This window comes from Ceratotherium simum, chromosome 21 (genome assembly GCF_057802395.1).
Source record: "Ceratotherium simum simum isolate JZ-2026a chromosome 21, ASM5780239v1, whole genome shotgun sequence".
Classification (NCBI taxonomy): domain Eukaryota; kingdom Metazoa; phylum Chordata; class Mammalia; order Perissodactyla; family Rhinocerotidae; genus Ceratotherium; species Ceratotherium simum.
The window spans coordinates 50,250,441-50,266,855 of record NC_141920.1 but is presented as its reverse complement, the minus strand read 5'-3'; positions in this window follow the sequence as shown (position 1 = coordinate 50,266,855).

Below are 16,415 nucleotides of genomic sequence, written 5' to 3'. Positions count from 1 at the left end.
ATGTGTCAACTTAACTGGGCCATGGGGTGCCCAGATATTTGGTTAAACATTACTCTGGGTGTGTCTGCGAGCATGTTTCTGGATGAGATTAGCATTTCAGTTGGTGGACTGAGTAAAGCAGATTGTCCTCCCCAATGTGGGTGGGCCTCATCCAATCAGTTGAAAGCCTGAGTAAGATAAAAGGCTGAGTAAGAAAGAATTCTCTTGCTGCCTGACTGTCTTCAAGCTGGGACGTTTGTCTCCTCCTACCTTCAGACTGGAACTTACATCACTGGCTCTTCTGCTTCTCAGGCCTTTGAACTTGGACTGGAGCTATACCATCAGCTCTCCTGGGTCTGGACTTCTCAGCCTCTATAATTGCACGAGCTGATTCCTTATAATAAACCTCTTCACACACAGACACACAAACACACACACACACACACTTATTGGTTCTGTTTCTCTGGAGAACCCTGACTAATACATTTGTGTACATGTGTCTGTGCCTGTATGTGTCTGTGTGTGTGTGTATTGTTCGTATGTCTGTGTCTGTGTGCTTGCACATCTGTATGTTTATATGTGTATGTGTTTCTGTGAGTCTGCGTGAAAGGCTTTGTAATGTATCTCTGTGCATGTAAGCATGTGTGTGCAAACGTGCATATGTGTGTCTGTGTCTGTCTCTCTGCATGTGTGTGATTGTGTGTACATGTTATGTGCACTATTCCTGTCCCATCCCAGGCATGCCTGGACTGCTGCGGGGTGATGTACTGGGTGTCATTCATTCATTCGTTCATCCTTCATCCATTCGTCACTCATCCACCCTTCAGCCCCTTGCTACTTGAAGTGTGGCCCCTGGACCAGCAGAGTCAGCATTTCCGGGGGACTTGACGGACATGGAGATTCTCAGGCCACACCCCAGACCTTCCGAATCAGACTCTCTGTGAGTGGGGCCCAGGGATCTGTGTTCACACACTCTCCAGGAGAATTGCCGGCCCCTGAGGTTTGGGAAACACTGACTGGATCCACTGTGTCACTCTTCTCCTCCTCTTTTCCCGCTGGCATGCATGATGTCCTTCTGACCTCCACTCTGTGCCCACTGCTTGGCCACCTGTCACCCACCATGTGACGAGCACAGCTTTGCCCACTAACTGAGCATAAAGCAGGGCTCCTCCATGAGACGCCTGGTCCTCGCGGGTGTGAACGGATGTGGGAGGGACATGGGGTGGGCCAGGGAAGCCTGGTTTGGAGAAGCCGAGGCCGTGTGCGTGCTCTTCCTCTCCAGCATATGTGGCCACGCCCCCAGAGCCGTCATTCTGCTGGTTCTGAAGCCGTTGAGTCTGGTGTTTCCAGCACCTCTGGAGTCAGGACTTTTAAGGCCCAGCCTTCGCTACTGAGGACCCTTCTCTCTCTGGCTCCGGGGACAGGAAGTGCTGGCCATCTCTTTTGAGGAGATCCAGACTTCTAGACCTCGGCAGTGACAGGGTGGTCTATGTCCCCTTCTCCCCGGGGCGGGTCTCCTGGGAGCTCTTCCTGCCCCACCCCCCCGGCTAAAAAAGAGCGAGGCGCAGCTTAGGGGGCACAGACCCTGGGGGCCCAGTCTCCCCAACTGTCCTCTGACACTTCCTGTTCCTGCCACCCCATCTTCTGCAGCTCATGGGACACAGCTGGAGGCCACCCGGTCAGTTCCACCACACTGAATCTTACTTCAGAGGGCACTGCAGCGAGCCTCCGGCCAGCCCTGCTCTCAGGGTGCTTGACTTGTTGCCTCCACTGTGGGTCTCTTTTCAATTTGAAAGGAAAATCAATGAAGCGTATCCCGTTATTGGGTTAGTTACTGCTGCTGCATAACGAATAGCACTCAGTGCTTACAACAGCGCACACTCATGATCTCACAACGCCTGTGGGTCAGGTGTCGGGCATGGCTTAGCTGGGCCCCTGCTTCAGGGTCTCTCAGGCTGCAGTCCGGGCGCCACTGTGGAAGGCCATATTCTATTGTTTAGAGGCAAGTCGCAGGTCTCACCCTCGCTCAAGAGAAGAGGATGACACAGGCCCGAGTACAGGGTGGGCATCGTGGGAGCCACCTTAGAGTCTGGCCGCCACACTTGCTAAGTAAAGGTCAGTACAAACACTTGACTCTCTCCATCGGAGACACCTTCAGAAATGACCAGCCAGGCGGCACTGAGCACCTCTCAATGCAACTTGTCACCAGAATGAACCCAGGCTGCTCAGGGAGACGGCCAACTCCAGGCCAGGGCAGGAAACGTATGTGATGAGCCAGGACATCTTGTCTTCCCAGGGAGCCAGGAGACCATCCAGGACCACTGGGGTCACATCAAAAGAGCACGGGAGCCAACCCGAAGAGGCTCCCACTAGCCCCAGGGGACAAGTTAGCATCATTAAGAATAACGACTACAGGGAATTGAAACACACCAAATATTTGTAAATGGTGAGTCTATAGTGATACTTATAATGATTGTAATGATAATGATACTCCCTCAGCACCCTTGGAGGGCCGTGGGAACAGTGAGGCCCCTTCTCCCAGCCACTGGTCCCTGCTCCACAGCCCAGCTGTAGCCAGTGCCCTTCCCACCCTCACAGAGCTCCAAGAAGGAGGAGTCCGTGTGCAGAGGTTTCTGCACAGAGGAAACTCCACAGCCCTCCTTGACCTGCAGAATGCTGTGTTCTCGAGAGGCGATGAGGATGGGGTTTCCTGGTGCTAGCTGTGGGACGCTGGGTGGATCACCGAACTTCTCCAAACTCCAGTCTGTTTTTGGCAGTTTTGTCTGTAACAAAAGAAAGAAAGAGAGAGAGAGGTGTGACAGTGTTCACCTCTTAGGCTTCTTGTGGGGTTTAGATGAGGTGATGTGGAGGAGGGCATTATGAGCTGGGAGCTGGCCCACAGAGTGCCCGATGACAACAGGTTGTCAGGCTGTCATCAGAGCTGGAGAGGTGTTTCCCAAACTGCTGGATATGGGTGTGCACCCAAAGGTTTCCTTGTGCAAATATGCACGAGGTATGCGAGACTTCTCAGGGCCTTTAGAAAGCAGGTATAATGTGCACATACTCAGAAGTATTTGCAATGGCAAAATGAAGCCACCTCTGCCCAAGGTGTCTCCGACCACCATATGGGGCTTGGGTTTGAGGGTCCTAGTGTGGGAAAGGTAGGGGGCCATGGAGACAGGCGACAGGGCAAGGCCAGGAGCCCGGCAGTGAGTTACCAGGGATAACCAGCAGCAGCCGGCCCTGGGGTTTTGGGTTCATGGAGGAGGTGTTCCTAGACGCGGTCACTAGAGGGCTCCTGCCGCACTGGGCACCAAGCAGTTGACCCTGATTGGAGGCGGTGGGAGGCCCGTGGGCCTCGTGGTGGGCGTGTTGGGCTTGAGCTCCGGCCCAGTGGCTTCAGTGACTTCGGCCCGGTAGTGTGGGGGGCTCCCATGGCTTTCCCCCCTGGGAAGGAGCAGAAGAGCAGGCGGCCTTAGTGTCCCGTCCGCAAAAAGTCACAGAGCTTCGCAGAGCAGGGAGTGCAGTGGCCTCAGGAGTCTCGGGCGGGGTGTGTGTGTGTGTGCGCGCGTGTGTGTACCTCAACACTGTATGGAAGACACACAAAACCCGGTCGCCATAGAGAGGATGATCAGGTGGTCTTCTGACACCTTTCTGTTCTGCTTGTCCTTCGTGTTTGAAAGTCGGTGGTGGCTACCTGAGTGGTGGGGCTGAGGACGTGTGTTTGCTTTGATCTTTCTCAGTCTCCAGAGCTGTCGGGCCAGTGAGGAGAACGTTGTCCACCTGGAGGCACTGTGGTCCGAGAAAGGAGCTCGGCTCACCGAGTGCGAGTTCCCCGCTTGGCTCAGGGCCCCTGGACTTGCTGCTCATGCGCTGCGGCTGGCGCCTGCGCTCTCCCAGTTCTTAGGCCCGCCCCAGTCCCCAGCCTGCTCGTAACAGTCATGGGGATTTCATCAGCCCTCTGACCTCTCTGAGGAAATGCAGTCTACACTGCAAAGCTCTCTGCAGTTTCAGTTCTCAGGGAGTCGGAAGACCCGGCAGCTCTTCAGGGCCTGCGGCCCCTCCGCACTCACCCCACTGGGCCTCGTCCAGAGAATCTTGGCGCCTTGCAGGAGTGGGGTTCCCTCACCTAGTGCTGTGTGACGGCCACCGCAAAGCTTAGTGGTGTAAACCAACTACCGTTGTGTTATGACCGCACGCTCTGTGGGTCGGGGACCGTGTGAGGACAGCCTTTCTCCATGAGGTCTGGGGTGTCACCTGGGGGGTCCAAAGGCCTGTTCACACCCATGTCTGGAGTTGACTGGTGTTGGCTGGGCCTCAGCTGGGACTGTGGCCGGAACACCACCCTGTGGCTGCTGGGGCCTCCTCACAGCATGGTGGCCAGATTCTAGAATGATACTCCCCTGCAGTGCCAGGGAAGCTGCATCATCTTTATGACTTAGCCTTGAAAGTCACATAGTGTCACTTCTGCCATAACCACAGACCTACCCAGATTCAAAGGATGGGAAACAAAGACAACACCCCCCCCTCCAAGGGACAGTGTCACCTTCACATTGTAAGAAGAGCATGTGGGAGAGACATATCATTGTGGGTGTCCTTGGAAAGTAATCTGCCTCATGTGGGTCCAGAGGGAATTAAAGTCTAAACTTCCCTGGAAGGACCCCTGCCTCCTGACTTGACCATCAGTGCAGGTGCCACCTGCCTGCTGTCGTCTGGGTGTAGCCAAGGGCAGGGCCGTGGGTCGGTAGGTGGGCTAGCCCTGCAGCGGAGGGTTCGGGAGGGGCTGACACTGCCCCAGCTCGTGGAGGGGTTCTGTGGGCTCCCGTCAACTCAGTGGGCTCCGAGGTGGGCAGGTGAGTGACGGCGGCTCAGTCAGAGCCCAGTGAAAGACTGTGTTCTATAGTTGGGGAAGAAAAGGTGTCTTCCCTTTCTCCATCCTGCTCCCCCCTTCCTTCCCTCTTCCTTGAGTGGGTATGACTGGAGAGCATGGAGCCCCCAGGGCTGCAGGTAGCCGTCTGGGTACAGGAGGACAGCCCGGCCGAGGAGGAGGCTGTAGGAGGGAGAGGTGGAGACTCAGGGGTGACACGTCCCAGCACCACACCCCCAGGAAGCTCAGACTGTCGAGTTTCCAGTTGTGAGTTCCCATCAATTCCCTTTCTGTTTAAGACCATATGAGTTGCATTTTCCCGTTGTTTTCTTTTTCTCAGCATAAAAGGGCCCAACTGACACAGATGGGAAACAGGTTTGTGGCGGGGACGGTATCCAGTGGCCAGCAAGTCAGGAGCGTGGAGAAGTTGGTAACGCTATTGCCAGGAGAACTGAGAAACTTCCCAGCGGTCACGGAAGCCCAGACCCAAGGGCGGAGCTGGGTTCAGAGGCCACAGGCGTGCTCAGTTTTCAGCAGACTTAAGTGAGGTTGGTTCTTGGAGGCTGAACACAACCCGCCTTACTTGTTGCCAATGCTGTGGCATCTCCCCGAGGTGACTTAAGGGCCTGGCACGGCTTCTGACATCTTGTTACCTAAGGTTGCCAGTTACAATACAGGGCACCCAGCTAAATTTTAATTTCAGAGAAACAACAAATAAATTTTTAGTATAAGTATATCCTAAATATTGCATGGAATATACTTATACTAGAAGTTATTCATTATCTGAAATTCAAATTTAACTGGGCGTTCTGTATTTTTACTTGCTAAATCTGGCAGCCCTCTCTTTCCATAGCCTGGTGAACTTTGCAGAAGGACAGAGTTGCCAGCTCTTTACACATGATTCTTCTGTGTGGAATGGGAGAGCTCTCAGCCCGGGACTTTGAAGTTCAGGGCCTGGTGGGTCAGCCTGGTCCACTGACCACATTGGCCAGTTGCTGGGTTCTGGTTTGGTCACCAGAGCAGAAATAGAACCTAGGACTGACAGGATGGGACGAGCACCCTCTGCTCCTCTCGCCTTACGTCTTGCAGGTAAGACGCGTCCTCAGAAGCCCTGATACACGCTCTCCTGTGTGGGTGCTGGACTCTGCACCTGGCCTAGTGGTTCCAGGAGGGCTGGACTCCCCGCCTGGCTGCCCAGGCTTCCACTGTGTCATTCTGTCAGGGACTCACAGCGTTGTTACTTATGAGGGTTATCATCAAGTTATTTTGAAGGAGGCAGCAGCCTGTCACTCAGATCTGGGTGGATGGCCAGAGACCAGAGCTCTGCCTGCAGAGCAGTGTGTGCCTGCCCTGAGGGTGACCAAGGCCCAGGCCTGGACCCCAGGAGCTTCCCCGGAGGGGAGAACGGGCGTCACTCAGCCGGCCAGCACCGTCTAGCAAGAGCAGAGGGTGGTGTTGCTCCCTCTGTCTGGGCTGCCTGTGGGCATCACAGGCCCCTGGCAGGACTGGGGCGCTCATTCCCCCAGCAGCTGGGAGGGTTACCCTTTGCTGAAGGGAGCTGCCTGGCCCGGGGTCACGCCCTTTTCCAGGGGCAGCCTGAACCCCTTCAGCTCATGGCAGGACACCTCTGCATGCCCATGGCTGCTCCAGAGTTCCAGCTGCCCTCACTCCCCACCCGGCTCCTGCTCACCTAGTGCCACCTCATTCACTCCCAGGGAACTCACCGCAACAAGTAGGACGCACAGTCTCCACAAAGGAGATATTGAAGTCGGGTTCTAATGACTGCATATGAGTTTTCTGGGAAGGAAAGGAGAGGGGCAACAGCGGAGAGAGCCGTGTGAGCAAAGGTATGGCACGCAGGTGTCGGGATGCTCTTTGTTGGGACAGCCGTGCTGCTTCCATGTGGCTGCAGCTGGAGACAGAGGAGGCCAGTCCAGGCCTCGTCATGTGGTCTTCCATCTTCGCATCATTCTTGGAGCTGCCTGACCCTAGACTGTTTGCTTGAGGGGAACAAGTGGTGGTGTTGAGAGCGAACTGTTCTGCAGTCATCAGCGGGACACGTGTCCCGGGGCTAAGTCCCCCTGCAGAGCAGTGGCAGCAGTGTGACCTGTGACCTGGCATTGGTTGACTCTGCATCCACCCGAAATCATCCCCCGTCTGTCCTGTTGAGAGGCCACCATGAGCTACAGTCCCTGGAACCAGGTTTTTCTATCCAAGGACCGTCGGGGGTAACCGTCCCTCCAGGGGTTTGGCGTTGGCACTTTGGCAATTCCTGGACAATGCTGGAACCCGAGGATGAGAAGGAGAAGGTGCAGGGCAGGATGCCTGGGTGTCCGGAGCCTGGTGCGGCCCCAGGACTGGGACATGGGGGTTGCTGACTGCCGGGGGGTGGGGAGCGGCGTCTCTCTGACCCATCTTCCCCTTCACAACTTTCTGTCCAAAGCCAGGTACTCTGCGACTAGGGATCCTGTGATTACATTAGGCCCACCCTGGTGGTCCAGGGGAATCCCCCCACTTCAAGGTCCTTAACCACATCTGCAAAGTCCCTTTGCTCTGTGAAGTGCCGTGTCACAGGTTCCAGGGTTAGGGCGTGGGCATTTCTGGGGGCCATTACTGTATTGGCCACAGGGTGTATCAGGAGGAAGAAACCCCTGTCCCCTGCTGCTGAGCTCAGGGCTGGCCTGAGATAGGCCTTCCCTGCGGCCATGTGAGGCGGGCAGAGAGCTGGTGAGGCCTCTGATGGGGAGGCCATGGCTCAGCTGACTCACAGGCCACTTAACCTTCATCCTCATCCCTCAGGCAGGTCTTTTGCTGAATCCCCTGGAACAGACCCTGAGAGAAAGGCTGGAGTGTACCTAGCATATCCAGGCGGGGCCCAGGGAGGGACATATACACTAACAGACGGTGGCCGGACCACACATGACAAGAGAACCTGACTGCAGCCTGCAGCACCAGCCCAGGAAGCCAGACCTCCACCTCAGCAGCAAACAGCCCAACGGTCAAGCTTGGTCAATAACTGCCAGCTTCTCTAATTTTTGTCCCTGCATCCCACTTCACATCAATCAGAGAAGAACACCAAATATGCCCTCTAAACAGTCGCAGGGGACGCCCCACTCTAGTCACCGCCTCCAGGGCCAACCTGAAGCTTCCCTTTTCTCCGTCATAAACTGTTCCCACTCCCTGGCCGACCTCCGAGTCTCTGCCACGTGCGGGAGATGGTGGCAGACTCCCTGCTGTCACAAGCTCTGAATAAGTGGCTTTTGCGTGTTCTCATTCCGGTGGTCTTTGTTTATCTCCACACCAGGGGACATGGGTGGAGGAGTGCAACAGGGACACGACCTGTGCAGGTGGGCTGATGAGCAGGTTCTCACAGGGCCCCTGGGGGTCTCAAAGCCCGCCCCCTGGAGGGTAAGGAAGCTGCTGGTTCCCGGGCTGAGGGCTGCCCTGCCCTGGCAGCGTCCCTCCTCAGCACCGAGGCACTGGGCTGCGCTGGGCGCCATGGGCACCTGCCTCTGGCCCCGGGAGCTTTCAGGTGGGATTCTTGGTTCTTAAGGTGGCTGCTTGTCAGAATAGCCCCGCAAGCTTGGTAAAAATGCAGACTACCTGTTCCTCAGTGAACCCCATTCTGTGGGTCTGGGGGTGGAGCTGGGAAGGAGCATGTAAAAGCTCCGGGCGGATCAGGTAGACCTCCACGCACAGCGGAGTCTCCTTGGGATTCCCAGGCAGACCACCTGACCTGCCTGTCCCGGGGCCTGACTGGCCTTCCTCCACGTGTCCCCTCCTCGTTTTTCACACAAGTGTTGCTGATTTCAGTGGACGGAGATGGCATCTCCGCCTCAATCCCCCTTCTGCGTCTCACGACCTGCTTATTACCATGTTAACTAGGTGCCCTGGGTGCGTCTTCCCTCGGGCGTCTGTAAGTCTTCAATGTCATTCATTTGGCTTGATGCTGACACGGAACCCAGGATAACATACTTTACCAGCTTTCCCTCCACCCTTGGTTTCTGTAGCCCTTATATAAAATTTCCAGATTGCAATTCCAGGACCCTGACTTGGTCCTTCTCGAGCAAAGCCCCTTGTTGCGGGCAAGTCTAGGGCTGGTTTCTGCGCTTCCCTCACCTCTGTCCCGTCCTTAGTGACCTTCTTTGCTCCTGTAGGTGAGTCTGCTGGGGGTTTACCCCTGACACGTCTGGTATTGACCAACCCCAAGACTGGCTGGATCTACACATTGTGTGTGTGGTAGGGTGCTGGTGTCAGAGAACCACGAATCCAGGATCACAGGATTGTCCTCAAACTCAGTTCTTCACTTGATTTCTTCTGGAAACACTTTATTATAAAATTTTCCAAACCTTTTCAGAAAAGTTGAACGAGTTGTTCAGTGGACACTCATATGCCCACATCCCAGATTCCACAGTTAACTTTTTCAACTTTTGCTTTATCCATCCATCAATTTGTCGTATTGTTTTTGTGCATTACAAAGTAAGCTGCACTTCAGTTGATGTTGAATCCTGGGGACCCCACCCTGCCCAGTGACTGCTTGGCCTCTGTTTAAACTCCCCTGCAGATGGGAAACTCACTACCGGTTACAGTTCCTCATTCCATCTGCTCTGGGTGTCACCAAGTCCCCTTCTGTGCCAGGGGCCAATGACAGGCTCTCCCAGGTGTGACTATTCAAAAGAAGGCATGGAAGGGAACTAAGAGTCAGAGGCCCTGGAATTGTTAGGGCCCGGTGGCTGGGCCCCACTCCTGGCTTCCCCATGAGGAGGTCTCTGGCAGGGTCTGAGAACACGCCTTTCTGACAAGCTCCCAGGTGAGACTGCGGCAGCTCATCCAGGACCCCACTTTGAGAATCGCTGGTCTAAGCTTACACAGCGACTGGGAGGTGCAGTTACCCCTCAAATACCTGGGAGGCCTCAAGTGGTGGCCAGGGTCTTGGGTGTCCTTCTGGAATAGGTCTGGAAGCATGCTTCTGGCCTGAGGATGCCAGTCTTTTCCCTAAGGGAGGCCGCCCCACCCTCTCCTAGGCAGCCCGACCAACGACAGGCTGCTGGCCATGGGGGCAGGGGCTTTGCCTGTGGTGACTTGTCCTGTTCTGCGTGTGGTGTCCTTTGCAGGCTGCGCGTCCCCTCAGGTGCCGGCTTGAGTTGTCCCAGCAGCTTCTCTGTGGCTTTCCTCTCTACCTGAGTGTCCACTGGCTCTGCTGACCATCAGGGGATGGGAGCCCAGCCAAGTCCCTGGGAGAAGTGTCATCATTAGACCTGGAGGAACCATCGCACACAATAACCTTTCTTTGCCCAATTTATTTCCTCACAAGCCAAAGCTAGAATGTTCTGTACGAAAAGCAAGTGTATGTCCCCAAGAATGCCCTTGTCTCCTTCTGTAGACTGGGGACACTGTCCTTCACACTCTGCTTTTGAAATTAAGTCATGAAAGAAAGCGTAAACTTGTGTTCATTGTTGATGGCTTCTTAGTACCTCTGTAGATGTCCAGGCTGGAGACGAGTGGGAATTTCATTAATTTCTCAATGCTTTTGGGGTTTGGCTTGAACTCAAAAGGCCCTCCTTGAGCGAACTTTTGTAAAAGCTTTAATTAACTCTTGCCGGTGTCAATATGTTTTATTACCTTCCGCAGCCCACCGCCTTCCCCCATGACTAATTGCCTCGGAGGTTCTACAGCCATGATGAAGTGATGAAGTGATGAAGGTGCTCTGTGCCGAAGCAGAGTGGATTAAGTCACTTCCTTGGCTCCAGCTCAAGGGCAGGTCCTCGCCATCAGAAATGACAATGGAGGCTGCTCGTCTCTGGGACTTTGAGTGCGCAGACGTGGAGTCTGGGGCTCTAGTTCAGGTCTTGACCATCGCTCGGAAGCTGTGGAGCGGAGGGTGTGTCGCCCCTGCCTGGGTCCCCTTTCCCTCCATTTGAAAGCGAGGGCAGGAATCTCGCCCCTCAGAAGGCCAGGCTTGGGGGTCATCTTCACGGCCAGAGGTGGATGTGGAGCTGCTGACTTCCATTGGTTTGGTGGGCTGGGATCTGCAGCTGCCTGGCCTCTGCGAGTGGTAGCAGGAAGCCAGCTGTCAGAGGGGTGGCGGAAGTTGTCAGCATGTGCGCCCTCCGGGGGCCACCTGCAGACATTCCGGAACACACCCATGGCTCCTTGCATAGCTCACAGGACTGGAAGGGCTGGGGGGCAGCAAGCCACAACCAGGACAGGTGGTGGGTGGACGCCTCTCCAGGGGCACCTTCCCCAGTCCCAGAGCTCTAGCGGATGGATCCAAGGGCCCGGCCAGGGTGGCCAGCAGCCAGCACCTTTCCTGGCCTCTCCTCCTCCCCTCACGCCCCTCGTTGTGCTCCCGGGGGCACCGGTGTGAGCGGCAGCCCTGCAGGTCCCCTTGCCTTCCCTTTCGCTCCAAATCCAGATGAATCCGCGTGTTGATGTTTGAGGCTTGCTGCTTTGATTCGATTGAGGTCAAGTTTACACACAGTGAATGGAAGATCTTAAGTGAACGATTCCATGGGCTTTGACAAGTACAGGCACTCGGGTAACCGCAGGCCTGTGGAGATGGCGAGCAGTTCCGCCCCGGAGGCTCCCGCGCGCCCCTGGCGGTCAGCCGCCGCTCCCTCCGCACTGACGTTGTGATCCGTCAGCACAGACCGCCCTTGTCCGTGGACCCCGTGTAAACGCAATCGCACAGTAGACTCTCTTCCCTGCCACACGTCTTTTGTGTCCTAATGTTTTTGAGATTAAATGTGGGTGGGTGTATCGTTTGTCGATTCGTTTTTACGGAGGAATATTCCATTCTATGAGCAGACCAGGTTTCGTTTGTGCCTTTCCTGGTTGTTGTACATGACGTTTTTTCTAGGTTTTGGCTATTATGAAAAATTCTGCTATAAACATTCTTGTACAATTCGTTCATTGTGGGGACATATGTTTTCATTTCTCTTGGGGGGATTGTTGAGTCATTGGGGAGGTGTATGTATGTTTAGTTTCATAAGAAACTGCCAGACTGTTTCCCAAAGTGGCTGTACCGTTTTTCCCTCCAACAGCACTGCATGAGTTCCTGGTGTTCCACATCCTCACCAGCACTTGACACTGTCAGTCTTTTTAATTTTAGCCATTTTGGTGGGTGCAGAACAGTGTCTCATTGGGGTTATAATTTGCATTTCTCTGATAACTAATGGTGTTGAGAATCTTTTCATGTACTTATTAGACATCTGTATATCCTATTTTGTAAAGCATTTTTTCATGTTTCTTGCTCATTTTACAATTAGATTGTCTTTTTATTATTGACTTGTATTTCTTTATATGTTCTGGATATAAATCATTTATCACGTATACATATACACAAGTTTCTCCTAGTCTATGGCTTGTTCTTTCATTATCTAAATGTTGTCTTCATGAGCAGAAGTTTTTAATGTTGATGAGTGCTTTCTACTAAGCTTGGATTGTAACTTTAGGATTTTTAATTTAAAATTTTAATTATTCCCATGACACATACACACACACACCCCTCACCCCAAGGAAGGCGGTGTTGACAGCTTCCTATGCATCCTTCCACATCGTCTCCAAGCTCCTGCAAACATATGCACACATATATGAGATCTTTTTTTTTTTTTTTTTTTTGCTTAAATAGGAGTACACTACACACCCAGGAAACTATTCTTCTCATTTAACAGTATATTCAGCAACAGGTACATGAAAAGGTGCTCAACATCACTAATCATCAGGGAAATGCAAATCAAAACCACAATAAGATACCACCTCACCTCTATTAGATGGCTATTGTCAAAAAGACAAGAAATAACAAGTGTTGGTGAGGATGTAGAGAAAAGGGAAATCTTGTGCACTGTTGTGGGAATGTAAATTGGTGCAGGCACTGTGGAAAAAAGTATGGAGTTTCCTCAAAAAATTAAAACTAGAACTACCATATGATCCAGCAATTCTTCTTCTGGATATTTACATGAAGAAAATGAAAACACTAACTCAAAAAAATATATGCACTCCCATGTTCATTGCAGCATTATTTACACTAGCCAAGATATGGAAACAACCTAAGTGTCCATTGATGGATGAATGAATAAAGATGTGATACACACACACAGACACACACACACACACACACAGACACACACACAGGAATATTATTCAGCCATAAAAAAGAATGAAATCTTGCCATTTGTAACAACATGGATGGATCTCAAGGGCATTATGCCAAGTGAAATAAGACAGAGAAAGAGAAAGACAGAGAAAGACAAATACTGTATGATCTCTTTTATATGTGGAGTTAAGAAAAACCTGAGCTTATAGATATAGAGAACAGATTGATGGTTGCCAGTGGTGAAGGGTGGAGGTGGGTGAAATGGGTGAAAGGGTCAAAAGGTAAAAAAAGATAAAGACTAAGGCTAGCATAGGTGTAAGGGAAGTAAAAGTTCCCATAGGTGTAAGGGAAGTAAAATCTACCCAAACACTTGGTAGATTTCCCCACCAGATAATGCACTGCTTTATTTTTCCCTATTTTGATGAACATTTCTCCATTTTTTTACACTGTACTAGAACAAACTGAACAAACTAGAACAAACTGAATTATGACATATTTCACGATTTGGGAAACCAAGTTCACACATAATGTTAAAATTCATCTATTGTGAAATTTGACATACACACTGGAGAGCATTTAAACCATGTGGACTGTATAAAGAATAAAAATAAAGTGAGCACTCATGCAACTAAGATTGAGCCCAGGCTGAGAAGGAACATTCTGGGGCCCTGTGCCCTCTCCACATTCATGTCCACTCCAGGACGACCCCTATGCAAAACAAACAAAAAACAATATATTTTTTTTCTCAGACCATTTTAAATTTAATTCAAGGCTGTGCTGCTTTAGAAATATTTATGTTAAAACACAGACATAGGAAGTAGAAATTAGGAAGAAAATAAAGTGTTGCAGAGTAAACAAGCCCCCTCACCAGAGACCCCGGTGCATTGATTCATCCACTGAGGCCATGGATAGGGATCTAAGTCATTCTTGTTGGTTGCTGCTTAATATTCCAGAGAATGATTCTACCACAATTTATTTAACCAGTTCTCTTTTTAAAGAGTTTTATCTTTTAATTTGGCTGGACATTCAGGTTGTTTCCAGTTTCTTGCCACCTCAACAATGCTGGAGAAGAAGTAGAGGAGCAAGCCACGGAGTGCTCGGGTCCCCGAGGCCAGTGCACTCTCTCTCGGGGTAGGCACGAGGGCGAGGTCGTTGGGCCGTAGAATGCCTGTGTTTTGAAACTTAACAGCTATTGCAGATTTCTGCCCCAAAAGGCTGTAGGAGTCCAGTCCCAGCGCCTCCAGCAGAGGGCGAGTGTCGTGTCCCTGAGTCTATAAGCACTGGGTGTTGTTGCTTAACTCGTTTTTCCGTCTCGTAGGTAATAAAACTCTTATCATCACTGCAGCCCAATCGTGCTTCTCTGTGAACTCATCTTAAAAACTGATTTGTGAAATTTACCTACGTGATTTTTTCCTGTTCAGAAATGTTCTTTTCCTTTTATTCTCCCCCTTTTCTCTCCAGCATTCTCTGTTGCTCTTCACCTTGTCATTTCTGATGACATGTTTCAAACAATTCCTGAGAGATCCCAGGTTCTCATTAAGCTGCTTTTCTCCTGTGTTTCCTCCACTCCCCGAGCCCTGCTCGCAGGGGGTGTGGCTGCTTCGGGGTTCCCTGGGAATTCAGGGTTGGGGTTTCCAGGCAAGATTTTTATCATGGCTTGCTTTACAGGAAGCTTTTCAGTTTGTAATTGTGTCCAAGTGTTCTGAATGCATTTCCTTTTTAGAGCACTGATCCTAGTTGGGATCAAATGTGTCTTGATTGAATCTGAACCTCCCTCTGTGGTGGCTGAGCTGGTTTCTGAGCATTTCTTCCCGTTGGTGGGTTTTGTGCTAGAGAGCCAGGCTCCTGGCCTCTGTGGAACCAGCACTGCCCACCTCAGCGCCGTTATATCCCAACCAACTGATGGCAGGGTCTCCGTGGCCCGTGGGGAGGGCCGCCCCGTGGATGACAGTCAGCAGGCTGAGCACTATGGGGCCACACCGCCTCGTCCGGAGGAAGAGGAGCTCATCGAGTGTGAGCCAATGCGTGCCACAGGCCACAGCAAATGGAAGTTTGGGACAGAAGCCCCCTCTTCTGAGTGTCTTTCTCCTCCTCGTTGGCTCTGGAGAGCTGTTTGAAGGACTGCAGAGAAAATCAATCACAGATTTTCTTTTCTTTCAGTTTTGTTGACATATAATTGACATACAGCACTGTATAAGTTGAAGGTGTTCAGCATGATGACTTGACTTACATATATTGCAAAATGACTACCTCACTGTTTCATTAACATCCATCATCTCATACAGATTCCAAAAAAAAAAAAAAAGAAAGAAATGTTTTTTTCCTTGTGATGAGAACTTTTAGGATTTACTCTCTTAGCAATTTTCAGATATACCATACAGCAGTGTTAGGTATAGTCATCCTGTTGTACATTACATCCCCAGGACTTATTTATCTTATAACTGGAAGTTTGTACCTTTTGACCCCCTTCATCCAATTCCCCCATCCCCCACACTCTGCCTCTGGTAACTACAAATCTGATCTCTTTTTCTATGAGTTTGGCTTATTTTTTTAGATTCCACATATAAGTGAGACCGTACAGTATTTGTCTTTCTCTGTCTGACATTTCATTTAGCATAATGCCTTCAAGGTCCATCCATGTTATCACAAATGGCAGGATTTCCTTCTTTTTATGGCTGAATAATATTCCATTTGTATATATATACCACAACTTCTTTATCCATTCATCTGTCGACAGATACTTAGGTTGTTTCTATGGAAACAAAAATGTTTTTCAAAGAATTGACACCTACATAACTAGGGTTTGAATCCTTTAACATTCTCGGCTATCCATTGATGTCTACACATTGATGGTGCTCAGGGCAAGCTGCCCCAGGAAGCACCACTCTGGTATGCGGATTATTTCGAGCTGAAGACAATAAGGATATTTGACCTCCCCCACTAACTGCCTAGAGAATCTGGCATGGTGGCTCATTCCTGGAACAGATCTTCTATCATGATGGCTATAAAGATAATGTAAAATAGATGTTGCAATGGGAGGGGCACCAAGTCCCTTTTATCAAAAAACTCTATCTCTCCCTGACCAAATTATCAATAGATGACCCTGAAAAGAATTGTCCTTCTGCCCTCTGAAGTCCCAGGCCACTACCCAGCCCCAACACATTCCTTCACCTTTAGCTGCAATACTTAAGCAAGCAGCTTACACAGAGGGATGAGTTACTCATTTCTGAGTTTCTCCCATGTATACATGTTATTAAACTTGGTACTATTTTCTCCTGCTAACCTGTCTTGTTGATTATTTGGCCAGCCAGAAGAACCTTAAGGGAAAGGGCAGAGGGAGATTCTCCCTCTTCCCCCGACAACATCAAATGAAACGGCTGAGAGGAACTACGCCTTGGTGGCATTTCTATCATCTATCTATCTATCTATCTATCTATCTATCTATCTATCTATATCTATATCTATCTATCTATC